We start from the raw sequence: 16,887 nt of genomic DNA on the forward strand, positions 1-16,887 counted from the left end.
ACCAACAGGAGGGGCAGTGGGAGAGAGACTGCCTCCGCTGTCTTCAATGAAACCATCACCTGCCCATGCCTCTGTGTGGAGATCCCTGCCTTCTGGAGGATTACGGCAGGGGGTGGAGGAAGGAGCAAGAGATTTAGAGTCACACAGATCTGCTTACCAGCTGTGTGACCTGAGCCTGGCTTGCCTCAAGCTTTCTGAGCCTCAGTTTCTTAACTAGAAAACAAGGATCAGAAGATCATCTGACTCATGGGATTATTTTAAGAACTAAATACAATAATGTATATGAGAATGACTTTGTAGAATGTCAGTCACTGTTTAAAGATTGACTATGAATAATAACAAGAATTTTCCAATGTAATTGCCATTGTCCTTGAATGTAAGCACTTTAACCCTCTTCTGAAAGTCTTCTGTGGTGATGCATCTAAAGGGGCTAATGTCTCATAGCTAAAGGATGACCCTGGCCCCTCCGTATTTACATGTGAGGGCTGTGTTCTTAGCCACACCACAAATCCATGCGTGTAGGGATGAGGCACCCTGCCTTTTTGGGAAAGAACATGGGTTTGTTTTTGTTTTTTGTTGTTGACACTTCATGACCTTGTATTGGTTTTTAAGGTATAATTTATTGTGCCATTACATCTAGTTGAACTTCTCATTTTTGTTTGTTTGTGTGGTTTCATTGCGTCTTGTTTTGTGAATCAAATCTCGAGAAGTAAAACACCACTTCAAATGATTGGAGTAAAGGAAGCAGGGGAGGGAACATGGCCCCCCAGTTGAACCTAATGAGATTAGGGGCAGAAGCCCACAACTTTCTGGAAATGTGGTGGCCAACTTCCACTTTCCCCTTGTCTGGAAGGAAAGCCTCGCTGCTTGTCTGTTGCTAGTACTGGCCTGGGGACATCTTTGCCCTGGGGACAAACTGCCCAAACTTGCTAGTCATCCATCCAGAGTGGCAGGGCCAGGGCTGGGGGCATGTGCCATTGTCCAGAGATGGGAACACGGAGGGTGGAGGGTAAGCAGGGAGAAGTAGTTTTCCTGGCAGCAGGTCCTGCTCCTGGGGGAATGAGGGATGTGAAAATTGTCTGTTTAGTTATAGCTTTTCCTGTTCAGCAACTGATAATCTCCATTTCTGTTGAAGGCACGGATTCAGTTAATGCTGAGGCTTTTTGCCTGTTAAATTGTTAAAATGCAAAACGACAACCTCTTTGCTGGTTAAGGATATTTATTTCAAGTCCTAAATCAATTTCAGTCTTCCTCTCTCTTTCTCTCACCACTTTTCTCCTCCTAGTGCACTCCTCCCCTGTGGAACTTGGGAAAATCCAATTTCCTTCCTGCCTTAATCTCTCTCCAGCATTTGCACTGGCTCTGCTCTGCCCGCACCTGCTCCTTCCAGCTGTGAGATTCCTTTTGGTAAAATACTTTGTGTCCTGCCAAGTTGTCGATAGACAAGACCCCCATGGCTGCTTCCTGGCTCTCTTAATGAACACAGTTGTTCTGTTCCCCCAAGTCCCCAGGAGCTCCCTGCTTCAATCTATTAGCCTGTGGTGGTTTCCACATTTAGAGTGAGACCCCTGTCCTGGGCCCCCAAGAGCCTGCTCTTGACTGAGGCAAGAATTTGAAATCTAGCACTCCCTGTGCTGGTACTAAGTAAGTGCTTTGAGTTTTACAGCCCTAACTCCTGTATCACAGGAATGTCAGGCTAAACAGAGACTCCAGAGCTGCCGTCTCCCCAGCCTTGGGGCTGCACTATCATTATTAATGACAGCAATCACCACCCAGAACTCAGGTCATAAATAATAAGTGTCTTTCAGCAGTCACAAGAATGGCTGCAAACATTCATCATCTACACACCTCTCAAAATAGCCATGGGAATGAACAGCAGAACTGTTATGGCCAATTTCTATCTCTATGTCAATGCTAACAACTTAGTTTTATTTAAAAAGAAGTCCAAAGCAGCATGAACTTCGGATGACAGTAATAGATACTCGCCAGAAAAGGATTCTATGGCTGAAGTTGGGAAAACTCTTTGCTATAGGAAAAAGTTAAATAGATTTCTTTATAGAAAGGCTTTAATATTCTTAATGTGCACGGGGCATCTCCAAAAGAGGTAAGTTGTGTTTCCCCAAAGTATTCGACCTTAACTTTTTTTCCTCTCTTGGCATACCATGTTACATCTTGCAGAACACTATTGGACAGTGTGCTGGAAAGGTTTAATAACTGGCTCTCCGGGAATGTTGGGGAAAGCCCTAATTAGGAATGTTTGCTGACTTCTGTGGGGTAAATACTCCCACCATAGCTGATTTCAAGCTACCCACATGAAACAGGAGTTGGGATGAGGTGCACACAATCTGCATTCTGAGCTGCTGTGAGTTGGTGCCACCTGGCTCGAGCCTACCCTTCTGGCCATTGGGAATGGGGGACGTGACTGGTGTCGGTCTCCTGAGGCAGCAGGAAGAGAATACGAAAGTCCGAGTCCACTGATTTTTTTGCTCACTGCTCTAATCAATGATCTGAGGGGACCTTCTCTGCTTGAGACCAGCTGATGATGGACGTTGGGTTCTTTGATGTACTTTCCTGGCCCTCCGATCTGATACTGAGAGCTACTCCAAGGCAGATCTGTCTTTGCTACAACTTGACTGGACTCCCCAAGGATCGATGCATCGGCGTCTGTCCACTCTCTGGACAGCTCTGTGACATCCTACTCAGTTGGAGTCAGAAAAACCTTCCTGACCAACTTCCCTGCCAATACTTGGAGAACTTCCTTTGACCTCGACCAGAAGGTTAGATGGTATTGTTGGACAGAATTCACATAAGTCATCTGATAACAGAAAGCAGTCGATTAGATTTATATCTCAACAGCATTTGGCATAGCGGAGCACTTTCTTCCTTTTTAATCATTTTCTTCTAGATTCCAAGATGACACACTCTCTCCTGGTTCCTCTCCTGCCTCTCTAGCCACTTCTGCTTTCTTGGCTTCTTCACTTTGCATCTAAATGCTTGGGTTCCTTCATCCTAGTTTCTTTTCCCCTTACTCCCTTCCATTGTCCTCTCTCAGATGATCTAATCCATTCTCGTGGATTTAAATGCCATCATTATTCTAACTCCCAAATTTATAATTTGAAACTAGACTTTTGGGATCCCTGGGTGGCACAGCGGTTTGGCGCCTGCCTTTGGCCCGGGGCGTGATCCTGGAGACCCGGGATCGAATCCCACGTCGGGCTCCCTGCATGGAGCCTGCTTCTCCCTCTGCCTGTGTCTCTGCCTCTCTGTCTCTCTCTGTGTGGCTATCATGAATAAATAAATAAAATCTTTAAAAAAAAAAAAAAGAAACTAGACTTTTTCTCTGAGATCCAGATTTATATAACTGACAGCCTACCTGGCTTTTCTATCTGAATACTTATAAATTTCTCAACTTTAACTTGTACAGAAAGGAACTCATTGTCCTCCCCACCCTGTTTCTCTATCAACGTTCTTGATCTCAATAAATAGCATTGCCTTCAATCTAGCTGCCTAAGCCTGAAATCTAGAATCATTCTTTTTTTTTTTTTTTTTTTTAAGATTTATTTATTTATTTATGAGAGACAGAGAGAGAAAGAGGCAGAGACATAGGCAGAGGGAGAAGCATGCTCCTTGCAGGGAGCCTGATTTCCTATATTCAATCTCACAGTTTGAAGGAATGAATTTCCCTCTACTTTTTTCCTTTTATCCTGAGAGTCATTGTCTTATATTATACTGGAGCCCTGAAACTATTTACTGGGTCCATGCTCTACTCCTTTAACTTATTAAAAGAAGGATCTTGGAGAGGTGTGTTTCAGCTGAATTACTCATAATTAGATTTTCTTTGGATGCCTCTCCAGCTCCGGAGGTTACCAACCTCCCCCAAGTGTCTTCCCTGTCATAGATCCCAAAATGGGTATCTCTGTTCAATGGATTCCAGTAAGCCTAGGCTCCTTTCACATTTTCCTTATATTCAGTTTTTCTCTGGTGGCCTTTGCCAACTCATGCAACCCTCACTCCCAAATACAGATGGAGGTCTAGTAGGACAAGGTACCTTGGAAAAATTCAGGTAAAATAAGGTATATATTTTGAGAAACACTGTTTTTTTTTTTTCTTTTCTTTCTCTCACGACTGTTTCTAGGGTGTTTTTGGTTTTATGGTGATTTCCTGTGGATCCCAGTCTCACTTTGGGAAGTAGGGAATGCCAAGGACTGTCTCCTCATTTTAAGATAGAGAACTGAGGCTCAAGTTGTGACAGGACAAATTCAAGATCATGTAGACAAAGTGACAGAGTCATGTGGTTCCTTTGACCTCATTTCTGGCAGGTAGAAATATAGGCCAAAGCTCAGGTTTCCTCAAGAATCTGCTGTGATGAGGGATGGGCATAAGGCAGGGCATGTACAGGTTCAGTGGGGACTTATGCTTGTACAACAAGTGAGGGGCATGCTTTGGGAAGAGTGATACAATTCCACACAAGTGAACATTTATCTAGAATGAGAAAAAGAATCACAACTCATTATAAATTCAAAAATGCTTACAGAACACCACGAGCACCATGGTATCCAGAAAATAACATTTATGACTTTATTAACATACTTACCCCTATGATCCTTTTTTCTACATTGTTGGATGCATACCTTTTCATTATTTTCTTTTAATATGTCACAATTTGGTAATATTTTCTTTATTTTATTTAAAGTAGGTTCCATGTCCAGCATGGAGCCCAACACAGGGCTTGAACTCACCACCTTGAGATCAAGACCTGAGCTGAGATCAAGAGTTGGACACTTAACCGACTGAGCCACCCAAAACCCCATGGTAATATTTTCTACAGTGAGAATACAAAGATAATTTAGTTTTTTTTTATAAAGTCGATTATAATTAGCTTTTTAATTATTGGTCATTTGTACATTTTCTCTCTGTTTTAGAACTTGTTATTGGTAAAAAAAAAAAAAAAGAACTTGTTATTGGTGATGTCATGTAATTTTCAGGGTTTTCTAATCCTGAATTTGGGAACACCTCAATAACTTCTCTGTCATGTATGAGCTATAAGATTTAAGGCATTTCAAATTTTCTTTCTTTGTTGAGATTTAAAAATTCTACTGGTGGTAAAATACATATAACATGAAACTTACCATCTTAACCATTTTTAAGTGTACCATTCAATAGCATTAAGTGCAATGATCTTATTGTGCAACCAATTTCAGAATATTTTCCAGCTTTGGAAAACTGAAACTTTGAATCCATTTCCCCCTCTCCTGGCTCCTGGAAGCCACTAGTCTACCTCCTATCTCTATGAATCTCTCTTGAGTACCTCGTGTAAGTGAAATCGTATAGGCTTTGTCTTTTCGTGACTAGCTTATTTCACTTAACATAGTATCTTCAAGGTTCATCCATGCTGTAGCATGTGTCAGAATTTCCTTCTTCTTTAAGGCCGAATAATATTCTACTGTACATACAAACCATATTTTGTTCACCCATTCATCCACTGATGTACAGTTGGGTTGTTTCTACCCATTGGCTATTGTGATGAACATGGGAGGACAAATATCTCCTTAAGATCCTGCTTTCAGTTTTTTTTTTTCTTGCTTTCAGTTTTTTGTGCATATACCCAGGAGTGGAATTGCTGGGTAATATGTTAATTAATTTATTTATTTTTATGTTAATTTATTTTAAATTTTTTGAGAGACCACCATTTGTAACTTGAAGTTTTTCACAGCAGCTATACCACTTTGTGTTTCCAATTTTTCCACATCCTTGCTGATACTTGTTATTAATTAATTAATTAATTAGTTAATTTTTTTGACAGTAGCCATCCTCTGGGTATGAGGTGGTATCTCAATGTGGTTTGGATTTGTATTTCCCTAATGATGAGCAGTGTTGAGCATCTTTTCATGTGCTTATTGGCCATCTGTATTATCTTTTTTTTTTTTTTTTTGGAGATGTTATTCAACTCCTTTGCCCATTTTTTAATCGTATTCTTGTTTTGTTGTTTTTGGTGTTGATCAAGCTTTCTTGAGCAGCGACTAATTTTAAATGCCTCTTGAATTAATTGTGCTCATCAACCAATTTCCCTTTCATAGTGTTTTTTGTAGTATCATCTTGTGAGTTTTGTTATGTTTTTAGTGCCAAGACAGCTAGCAAGAGATTAAACTCTTTTTTCCAATATATTTATATAACTTTCTTCTCTTTTAAAATTGAACTACCTACCAATCCAACAGTCTGTTACTCCTATTTCAAATATATCTCTATTAATGAATTGCAGCTTTTGGAACCATCAAAAATTTTTTGGTACAATTCACTTATTGGTGTCAGAGTAATCTCTTGATTTCTTGTAGGAATCTATGAAAACTAATTTTTATTATATAAGATGTTTATGGTTTTAAAGGTAAAGTTATCAAGTGTACTCCTGGTAAAAGAACACTTCTTTTTCATCTAGAAACTGATAAGAACTGGATCTTCCACTTATAATTCTATGCTTTTGATGCCAGAATAATTTTCCACAGCCTAGCTCTGGCTTCTTATATTTCAAACTTGAATTTTTCTAAATTATACAAATACTTCTAATTCTAAGGCCATAGGGATACATTTATGTCATCATAGGCTCTCCGGCCTGGCACCTTTATGCCATGACACTGGATGAGTCAGTAGAGTGCGTATATAGGAGTGTTTCTGGAAGCCATTCCTACAGTGGGACAGCTGGAACTAAGAAAAGGAGAAACTGTGAACCACATAAAAATATCCCACAAAACCCAAACTAAATGTACCCTAAATTCAACTCTTTTACACTGTTGGTGGGAATGCAAGCTGATACAACCACTCTGGAAAACAGTATGGAGGTTCCTCAAGAAGTTAAAAATAGAGCTACCCTATGGCCCAGCAATTACACTACTGGGTATTTACTGCAAAGGTACAGGTGTAGTGAAACAAAGGGGCAACTGCACCTCAATGTTCAGAGCAGCAATGTGCACAGTAGCCAAACTGTGGAAGGAGCCAAGCTGTCCATAGACAGATGAATGGATAAAGAAGATGTGGTACATGTATACACAACGGAATATTACTCAGCCATCAGGAAGGATGAATACCTACCGTTTACATCGATGTGGTTGGAACTGGAAGGTTTTATGCTAAGTGAAATAAGTCAATCATAGAAAGACAATTATCATATGGTTTCACTCATATGTGAATATAAGAAATAGTACAGAGGATCATAGGGGAAGGGAGGGAAAACTGAATGGGGAAAAAATCAGAGAAGGAGATAAACCATGACTCTTAACTCTGGGAAACAGACTGAGGGTTGCTGAAGGGGAGGTGGGTGGGGGGAATGGGGTGATGGGCATGAAGGAGGGCACATGATATGATGAGCACTGGGTATTACACGCAACTGATGAATTTTTGAAAACTATATCTGAAATTAATAATGTAATATATGTTGGCTAATTGGACTTAAATAAAAAAAAAAAATCCCCCCAATACCAACACCACCTAACATTAGAGGATGTGTAGGTGTGGGGAAGTTAGAATGGAAAGAAACAATGCTCTTAATTGATTATAATTCATATACCCTTCTTTTGCAAATTTTGCTCTAAAGAAAAAGAAAAAGGAAAGTCTACCACATAAACAATCTCTAGGACTGTTTCCAGGCCCTTGAAATTGACCTGTGTAAGCGAGGGCCCTGCTTCACCTTCATGAACTTCAGGATAATCTGGTCTGGATGCAGGGTGGATAAGTGGAGTCCTTGTTTTTCAGGTGGCGTGAGATGAGGAATGATCCTGCCAATTCTCATCTGGAGGACCCAGGGTCCCAATTCGGGACCCAGCACATTTCCTAGTCTTCCCTTCCTTCCTCTTTAATCACACACCACATGCTCTGTGTTTCTGGAATGGCCCATTTTGGCTGGGGACTATGGATTTCCTGGTAAGATGTCAGCAAGCTGTGATATTTTTATTTTACTGTCCCACCATTCTTCACCTACAACAAATGTCGCCTTAATTGCTTCAGCATGAGCCCCGGCTGACATTCCCCATTCCTAAGGGTCTCTCAGTCCCAACCTCACAGTAAACTCAAGACATCCGAATGGTGCTGCCAGACGTGGCAGCTGGAATCCAGACATCACGGCCTATTTGAGCAATTAGCTGAGCTCCCATCCCGGGCTGGCCTCATTAGGGGTATCCAGATGTCCACTGCTAGAGTTGCCTTCCATCCCCGGGGGCAGGCTGTCTCCCCAGGTGAGGCCAAACCAGTGTCTGTGGGAGGCATGTCAGAGCTCCAAGAGCCCTTTCTCATTTTCAGGGCTGCTAATTGAAGTGGAGTGGGAATGGCGGAGGCACTGGCCATGGCTGCTGGTCCCCGAGGCTCTCTGTTTCCCCGGCATAATCACCGTCTGCACAGAGCTCTCCCCATCTGGGGGCAAGCCCAGCTGCCACAGCTCAATCGGTTGTGAAGGGTGTTCAGGCCCAGTCATGCTGTTCGTCCGCAGCTCGGCTCCCACCATGACTAAATGGGAACATCTGGAAAAGGGCAGGGCAGGGCTGGGGTGAGGAGCATAAGGGCAGGGGAGGATTAAAACTGCTCTGTCTTTATGGGAAGATTTTCTGTGGTAATGTGCGCCTCTTCTTTCCCATGTGGTGGGAGGTGGGGAAAAGAGAATTTCATCCTAGAACGACCTGACAGGGGGCCCAGCCAGAGACACCAGCTGTTGTCAGGGCCACCAATGCACTCTGCATTGGAGCTCGTTCTTATCACAGTCTGTGTGAATGGCGCCCCCGGGGGTGTGGGGGAGCGTGACACGTGTGACCATAATGCACAAGCCCTGCCAGTTAGACCATGGGCCTTGGCTTGGCTGTTCCCAGAGGCAGAGCCTGAGGTAAGGATTTAAGCACAAGTCCTTTATTTGGGAAGTGATGCCAGGAAACACCAGGGGGGAGTGTGAAAATGAAGTGGGGAAGGCAAAGAAGAAAGCTGTGTTGGGTTTCAGTTGACCAACCATCCTGTTTGCCCAGGACTGAGGGGTTCCCTTGGGAAATGGGACTTCCAATGCTAAACAGGGAGGGTCTCAGGAAAACTGGGACAGGGTTGGTCACCTAGCTGTGTTAGTCAGTAGGTTACTCCTGCAGGCAACTGGGCCCAATCAAATTCATGGGGATGGATGACGGTGTAGACCCTGCCTTTAGATTGTAGACAAAGGAAGGCAAACAAGTGGGCCTGCTTATCCACTAACTCTGATCTGTCATCTATTGAGGGCTGCTCCCGAAGATGTCAGTTCTGTGATGACTCTGGCCTGCCTGCTCTGAAACAAGCATGATGCCATGGCCAGAGAAAGAAAAGAAACCCAGAAAAGAAGACAACACTAATCCTGCCTTCAAACAGCCTGGTGTTATAAGAAAGCAATCTTAGGGCTGAAGAGGTCCCTTCTGAAATGTGATTTTTCCCACAGACCTTTCTTCTCTGCAGGTGTAATTTTATCACAGATCTCCATTCCAGTCCCTTCTGGGTTCTTCTGCCCATATCTCCCTATACTCCTGGGAAGCTGGCCTTCAAGGTAAAGGATGTGACATGAGGTGTGACAGCAGCGGCAGCTGGTAGTGAGTGTTGCTTTGCATGGCGGGTGAAAGAGCCAGGTTTGACCCCTGCAGAGGCCACACACAGCGGATGTATCTGTCATAATGGGAATCCCAATTGTTTTATAATCTGTGCTCTCAGCGGGGGTGGATTGGCCTCCCTGATAGGGAGACTAATGCACCCTCACCCACCCTGTAGATGCCCCTGCCAGACCTCTGGAACCTGCGGATAGTTTGTATTACATGGCAAAGGGGAATTAAAGTTGTAGATGGAATTAGGGTTGTTAATCAGCTGACCTTAAAATAGGGAGATTAACCTGGATTATCCGAGTGGGCCCAGTGTAATCATAAGGGTCCTTAAAAGTGGAAGAGAGAGGCATAAGAGGAGAGTTGGAGAGGAATAGGTGCCTATGGAGGAGATGATGAAGAGCTGCAATGTTGCTGGCTATGCAGACAGAGAAAGGGGACTGCATGCATCGCCTGTGGAAGCTGGAAAAGGCAAGGAAAAGGATTCTCCCCTAGAGCCTCCAGGAAGCAGCACGGGGCCTTCGATACCTTGATCTGAGCCTGGGGAGATCCGTGTTGGACTTCTACCTTTGGGACCTGTAAAACACTACATTTATGTGGTTGTAAACTACTAAATTTGTGGCGATTCGTTACCAGAACACTTATACCAGGACCCTGGTACAAGCTCTCTTTGTTCTGTTTTACTCACTCATGCTTCCAAGTTAGAGTTCATTTAAACTTAGAGTTCCAGGGCAGAAAACCTAAAAACCAATGAATCAGACCAATGCAGTCCCCGCCTTCTCAGAGTTGACAGTCTCTGACTGTTGTGGGGGAAACTGAGAATCAGAAAGGCTCATGCAGTGGGATAAAGAAGTTTCTAGGAACGGGATTCCTAGTCCGCCTGGGAATAACTATGGCTTTCTGGTATTGAGGCCTGTCTTCAAGGTTTGAGGTTGGTTTCACACAGGAATGACTTCACAGGCCCTCTTCATAGGGCCCTGGAAATGTTTGTGGAATGTAATTGAGTTGAGTTGAATTTGCGGAAGTAGGTTTTTAATTTACACTGATGATTTCCCCCTATACCCTGAGGAAGCCCTAGCCAAGTTCATCTGGGAAGGCTTCATTAATGGAGATGTCACGAGCACCCCCAAGACCTCCCTGAAGGAGCTGAGTCACCATTTCTTTTGGGTTTATCTCTAACTAGTGTGGTTCCTTCCACACATAATTCCCAAGACCCTTTCTTACGTTCCTTGCTTTTTCTTCAGTGGCACATGGGTCTGAATGAATTTTATTTATTTGAGCATGTGCATCAGCTGTCCCAGTGTCTGTTCTTCCCCAGAACAGTATTTGCACATCCCCCAGAGCAGTCATTATTTTATACGACCAGTTGTGTTCTTTCCATTGACTGTCCTGTTAGACCATGAGCAGCCCAAAGGTCCAACTGTGTCTTACTCAGTTTTGTTGAGTGACAGTTCTTAGCAAAGTGCTGGGGGCTTGGCATACTCTAGAGGCTCTGTAGATGTTTATGAAGGAATTGATGAATGAGCCTCTGCCAGGATCACTCTCTAAGTTTGTGTTTCCTCCATGGAAATACAAAGTAGAAGTTGTGAATTCAGACCGACTAGAATGCTTTATGGAACACAGGTAATTGGGCTGACTGCTTAGAAAGGAACAGGGCAGTGGGGTGGCAGTCATGCTGCTGCGGGTGTAGCAGGTGAGGAGAACAGCATGGGCCCAAGTATAGAGTGTTTTGGGGGACTAATGACCAGACTGGTGTGGCTCCAGCACAGAGTACATGAACAGGGTCAAAGAGAACTCGGTTTAGGATTGTAGACTGAGTACAGGTCCTGAAGGGCTTTCAGTAAAGTGCCAGGAGCTTGGGATTAACTCTGGGCACTAGGGAGCCAAGGAAAGTTGTGGAGGCTGTCAGAAAGTGTGTTTTGGTGGTGGTAGAAGTGTACAGGTTTTGTGTAGGCATTTTGGAGAGTTTCCTCCAAGGTTAATGAGCCTGAGTTACCAATCTCTTAGGCATCTCAAAATGACTGTAAGTCAACTTCCTGGGGATCTTTAATCATGGCTCTTGTTGGGGTGCCCTAAGAGATATTCTAGGCAGTTTTTCAGTTGTCTTCAGCCTAGAAACTTTGGTTTGTGATTATTCCTCTTAGTAGTAAGCATGTGTAGATGTTCTGTGCTGGAAGAGGGTCTGGCGCTAGATGTCTCTAATGGAACCAGCCAGAGGTCTCCAGGCCTGCAGAGGATATTAATTATTGGTCTCAGGCAGCCTCTTGGGTCCAAGGGATGATGATACACCTGAGGTGTATGTAGTACATGACGACTTGGCTCCTTTGTGAGATTACCCAAGAGGAATTCACAGTATGTTCTAGAAGGCTTCCAGGAAGTGTGCTGAGAAACTGTTGTACAGTTTTGGATTTTCTCTCCCTGGATCACCACTCTGCCCCAGTATCTGCAGAGGGCGCTTCTCTCTTAGGAAGAAGTATCTTGATCCTAGGAGCTGGAGCGTAGCCCTACATCTGAATCTTCTTTCTCTTTGTTTCTGTGCCTAGGTCGGGCTGGAGACTTGATCTCAGGTCTTGCAGATGAGGACAGACATCATGCTCCCTCCGGCCCCATCCAGCTTCCCTTCCCCATAGCACAACTAAGGCCCAAGGATTGCCGATGAGGGCTTGATTGAGAGAGGATGGCCTGCCAGTGTGTGGCTGGAGGAGAGCCTGAGAGCGCTCAGGAGGGCGTGTGTGTGTGTGTGTGTGTGTGTGTGTGTAATTTGGGGGCCCTAGAGAGGAAAGATGAAGGTTGAACTCACCTACCCCTGCTTATTAGAAAAAGATGAGACAGCTGAGTCTCTGCCCTGTCTGAATGGCCTTCTAGCATACCCCTCAATCTGTCCCATGTGTCCAATCCTTCCCTTTCTTAGACAGTCTTGGAAAAGAAGCATTTGGCAGAGGGTCAGAGAGGTCAGGGGGATCTTTGTTCTTTTGGACCTTTTCTGGACCAGGGACATGGGGGGCAAAGTGCCATAACATGGTGGGTGGCTCCTCATAGGCATTTGTCCATGGGCTTTACAGAGCCACATTTGTTGGGTTGAAGAGAAAGATACTCAAGAGGAACTGTTTTTTTTTTTTTTTTTTTTTAAGATTTTATTTATTTATTCATGAGAGACACACACAGAGAGAGAGGCAGAGACACGGGCAGAGGGAGAAGCAGGCTCCATGCAGGGAGCCCTACGTGGGACTGGATCCTGGGTCTCCAGTATCACACCCTGGGCTGAAGGCGGCTAAACCACTGAGCCACCCGGGCTGCCCAAGAGGGACTGTTTGATATGTTTGAGCGTGTGCATAGGTTTTAGTTGACGAAGTACTCTGGAGGGGGCTGGTCTGTCCTGTTTTGCTGGCCATCAAGTCGTAGAGTCCCTGAGTCCTGGAGCTAGCGAGCACACCAGATAAAGATGCCCTTTGCATCCCTCTGTCACACACACAGAGCATGTGAGGTCCTGAGCGGTGGGGCTTTCTCAAAGTGGCACAGTGTGTCTCATGGTCCACACAGGCTGGGGACTGAGCAGAGAGGATGCAGGATTGGCAGGGAGCTCCCCCCCACCCCCCCGGGCTGTATTTTTCCAAAAGCCGGAGATGAGAGGATCATCTGAATGCCAGTCCCACAGGAGGACAGGAAATAAGAACTGACGTTGAGAAGGATTCTCCTGGAACCTCCTGCACGGCGCGCTCTCAGTTACCCTGGCTCAGGAGCCGTCCACGCGCAGCTTGCTCATGAAAAGGCGTGCAGCGTCTGTGCGGCTGGCCTTGGGAAGCTGCCAGAAGGCAGGGCAGCGTTTCCAGAGTGCTGGAGTCTCAGGGACTCCTTGGGGCCCAGCAGAACTTCCCCATTAGCTGGGGCTGGGGTGGTACTCATGATGCCGTCTGCCCCAAGCCCTGCATGGCTAAATGAGAATTGATACTAAAATATAAAGGCCACAAAACAGTCACTCTTCGGTCTTTAGGTTGGAGCCTTTGCCACCCAGGAGGGGGCGCTACAGGTTGAAGGGAGGGACCTGTCACTTAGACCAGGGAGGGATTTAGCTCAGAGTTCATTTTATTTTTTCTCCACTCTTCCTTATTCTCTATTCCAACAGTGAGTCCCTCTAATTAAACTGTTAAATCAGGTTTAGTTCCCTGTCTCGGTGGGAGAATCTAGCACATGATCTGTATGTATTTCAAAATTCCTCCTAAGAACGTTAGCATCATTTTTCCCATTTCAGTGCTGTGCCCGAATATTAAGAATAACCTCCACTTTCCAATTTTCACTCCATTGCTGATATCTCCCCTCCTCTGCCCCCAAATGTGGGAGACACACATTAGTGTCTACAAGGCCCAGAGAGGGGCCTTTATTCAAAATAGCTTGGCTGAGCGGCCCAGGATTTTGCTTTGGGAAGATTAATCCAGAGTTCTACTCCTAGCTCAACGTTGATGGATGCTGTGGCCTCAGGAAAGCAAGTTTATTTCTCCGCACTTCTGTCTCCCTCTGTGCAAAATGAAGAAGCTGGTTTAGATGGTCTCTGTAGACCATTCCCAGCTCTGCTCTCCGTCCTCGCCCCGCCAGGCTGCCCCTCCCTGCAGCCTCTGCTGTGCAGCAGGTGGACCCGCTAACACGTTGGATTTATGTGGGACACTGGCTTCCTCCAGAAGCTCGTTTCCGCTGCTTATTACCAGGGGGACAGGAGCCCTTAGCCTGCTTTGCTTACTGAAGCCTTCACTCCGAGATTTTATGTAGTGATGGCAGCTTTAACCCCCAGTACTTACTGCAGCAAACTTTCCAGTTGCACTTTATTAATCCCAAACTAGGAAGTGACTTGGAGCACTACTGGGTGGGGAGGAGGACAGATGCTTTGAACCTTCAGTAACTGCTCACCTTGGGTGAGTGAGGGTGGGGGTGTGGTTGAGTGAGGGTGGGGGGAGTGAGGGAGGGGGTGCAGGTTGGGAAGGTGAGTTGTACCTCGGTTTCTTCTTTCTGTTGGGATTTTGAATAGTCGGGTTGACAGTGGTATAAGCAGGGTGGGAGGAGTAGCTGTAGCCTTATGTGGAAAAGGAGTGGGTGAATCATGAGTACAAATCATTCTGTGGATGGTGAATAGGAAGAAGGAAGCAGGCTTCCCCTAGAATTAGTTCTTGGTAGTTAACCTCGGCTTTTATTAGTGTTTTAGGATAGTAGATTAAGACTGACTCTAGACAGCCGTGGTATTTTTCAGCAGGAACCCAAAGATTCTGTGGAGAGGCATCTTCCCAGGAGCTGGTTCATCTAGAATTTCTGTCACACTAGTAAGCACAAGAACTGAGTATTTCGTGTGGCATCAATCCTACCAGATGCTCAGGGAGAAAAGGGTGCGTTCCAGTAAATTAAGAAAATGCCACAAACTCATTTCTTGGAGAGGAACACCACGAAATACTATAGTAAACCCTCAGATACCTTACAGGGCCTGGAAAACAATTTCAGTTTTTTTTTTAACCCTCAGGCACTAAGTGTATTTGAGAATAGAACCCTCTACTTTTTAATATCCCATGCAACCAGTGTTCTGGGGGTCAGACTTCAGTCACCCTACTCCAGAGTGAACTCTGGCTCTAGAAACCATTGCTCTGGGTCTTCTTTGCTGCACAAATGCAGATCTGGCTTACAGTCTGTGTGAATGGGATTTTCTTTCTTTCTAAATCCCAGGGAAGGCGTGTACATGGGTTTATTTTTTTATTTATTTTTAAAGATTTTATTTATTTATTCATGAGAGACCCAGAGAGAGAGAGAGAGGCAGAGGGAAAAGCAGGCTCCCTACAGGGAGCCTGATGTGGGACTTGATCCCAGGACCCCGTGATCACGACCTGAGCCAAAGGCAGACACTCAACCACTGAGGCACCCAGCTGTGCCTGTACACGAATTTATATCTTAGTTTTGATAAATTGACCAAGGGCATCCTAAATCTGTAAGCTCAAGGTGTAAAACCAAAAATACATGAAATGAAAAAAAATGAATATAAATCGTTGGCATAACAGTTGGAGAGGTATACTACACTACTTCCTTTTGGGAGGTAAGTGGTTGGAAGAGGGAGGGAATAGAAGAGTGAGTGGGTGGGGGTGAGGGCGGCCTGCCTAAATTAATCCCTCCAGCTGGAGAGAGAGTAAGGATAATGAGGGCTGTTTTAGGCTACATTCTTTAGCACATAGAGCCGGAGGCCAACATGCTAATAGTTTTTTTGGAGAGTGCAATCTGAGGGCAGCAAGAGTGAGGGATACAGAAGAGGAGGCAGAGAAGGAAGGAAAGAAAAATCCACAGTGGTACATACAGAGTTGGCCACAGCCTTCCAAGAAGACACTCAGCAAGTCATTTGGGCACATGGGAAATCTCTCTGGAGCAATTGTAAGGAATAATCTTGGAATATCTTGGAACTCTCCTTTCGAGGCTCTGCTCTGGAGAGTAGTGGGAAGAATTTATCAGCTAGATCCTTGGTATTGTTTGCCTGTCATTATTCAGAGTTCACCCTTTTGGCAGCTGCTGGAAAAGGTGAATCCAGCTGGGTCAGACCTGGGTAGTGGAACTGTTGAGGCTCCGTAACCCCCAGAACACTCACCCCGAAACAGGTGTGTTGGAGGCCACATGGAAACCCAGCTCCTGTTCTGCGAGGAGGCTGAGTGAGCTGGCAGTTTTAGGAGATGAGGTGGTGCAGTAGTAGCAGCTGAGACTCTCCACTGTGCAAGCAACTGAGGTTTAAGGGCAGGTGGAGTCAAGTAAGTCTGGGAAGAAAAGAAACTGAGTCTGGTATGAGGACTATTCTGAGAAATAGAATAGAAATAGAAGAGGGTTATGATCCCTCTGGAAGGTGAGTGCAGTAGGTTACTTTTCCATTGTCAGACCTTGGGACCCAGGCATGATGAGAGAGGATGGATAAGGCAGGCCAGATAGTCAAAAAATCAACTTGCTAACCATCCCGCATTGCCTTCTGGAATTTGGGCAAAGGCCACATCCATGCAATGGAGAGTGGATATGAGCCATTTTATACTCTTTCTCCAAGCATCAATCTCTAGTCTGGCCCAGGACGTGAGAGGCTTTCTGTACCAGGAGGTAGTTTTGCCTGTCCCAGCATTCAGACTATGACAAGTTTATTTTGGTTCACCCTTGGATCATCTACTCCCAGAGACCCATGCCTCCTTTGTGCGGAAACCCTCCTTCTCTTTGTGGTCTCCAGCTTGACACTTGGCAGGCCTGGCCCAGCTGGGAGGCCGTCTAGAGTTACATCTTTGCAGGGGCTCACAAAGATTCTTTTCCCCAAGCT

At 45.0% G+C, this 16,887-nt stretch overlaps 1 long non-coding RNA gene across 3 annotated transcripts in view; it reads left to right on the forward strand.

The window, feature by feature from the left end:
• The window catches only part of LOC144305939 (uncharacterized), a 53,613-nt gene that overhangs the window by 33,727 nt on the left and 2,999 nt on the right, over positions 1-16,887 (forward strand). For 2 of the 3 annotated variants that reach the window (XR_013372968.1, XR_013372970.1), the window contains exons 2-3: positions 4,694-4,812; positions 7,744-7,911. This is a non-coding gene — a long non-coding RNA (uncharacterized LOC144305939). Of the gene's footprint in view, positions 1-4,693; positions 4,813-7,743; positions 7,912-8,286; positions 8,525-16,887 lie in introns of those variants that run through there. The other variant, XR_013372969.1, reaches the window with a different exon arrangement.

This window comes from Canis aureus, chromosome 36 (assembly GCF_053574225.1).
Source record: "Canis aureus isolate CA01 chromosome 36, VMU_Caureus_v.1.0, whole genome shotgun sequence".
Classification (NCBI taxonomy): Eukaryota; Metazoa; Chordata; class Mammalia; order Carnivora; family Canidae; genus Canis; species Canis aureus.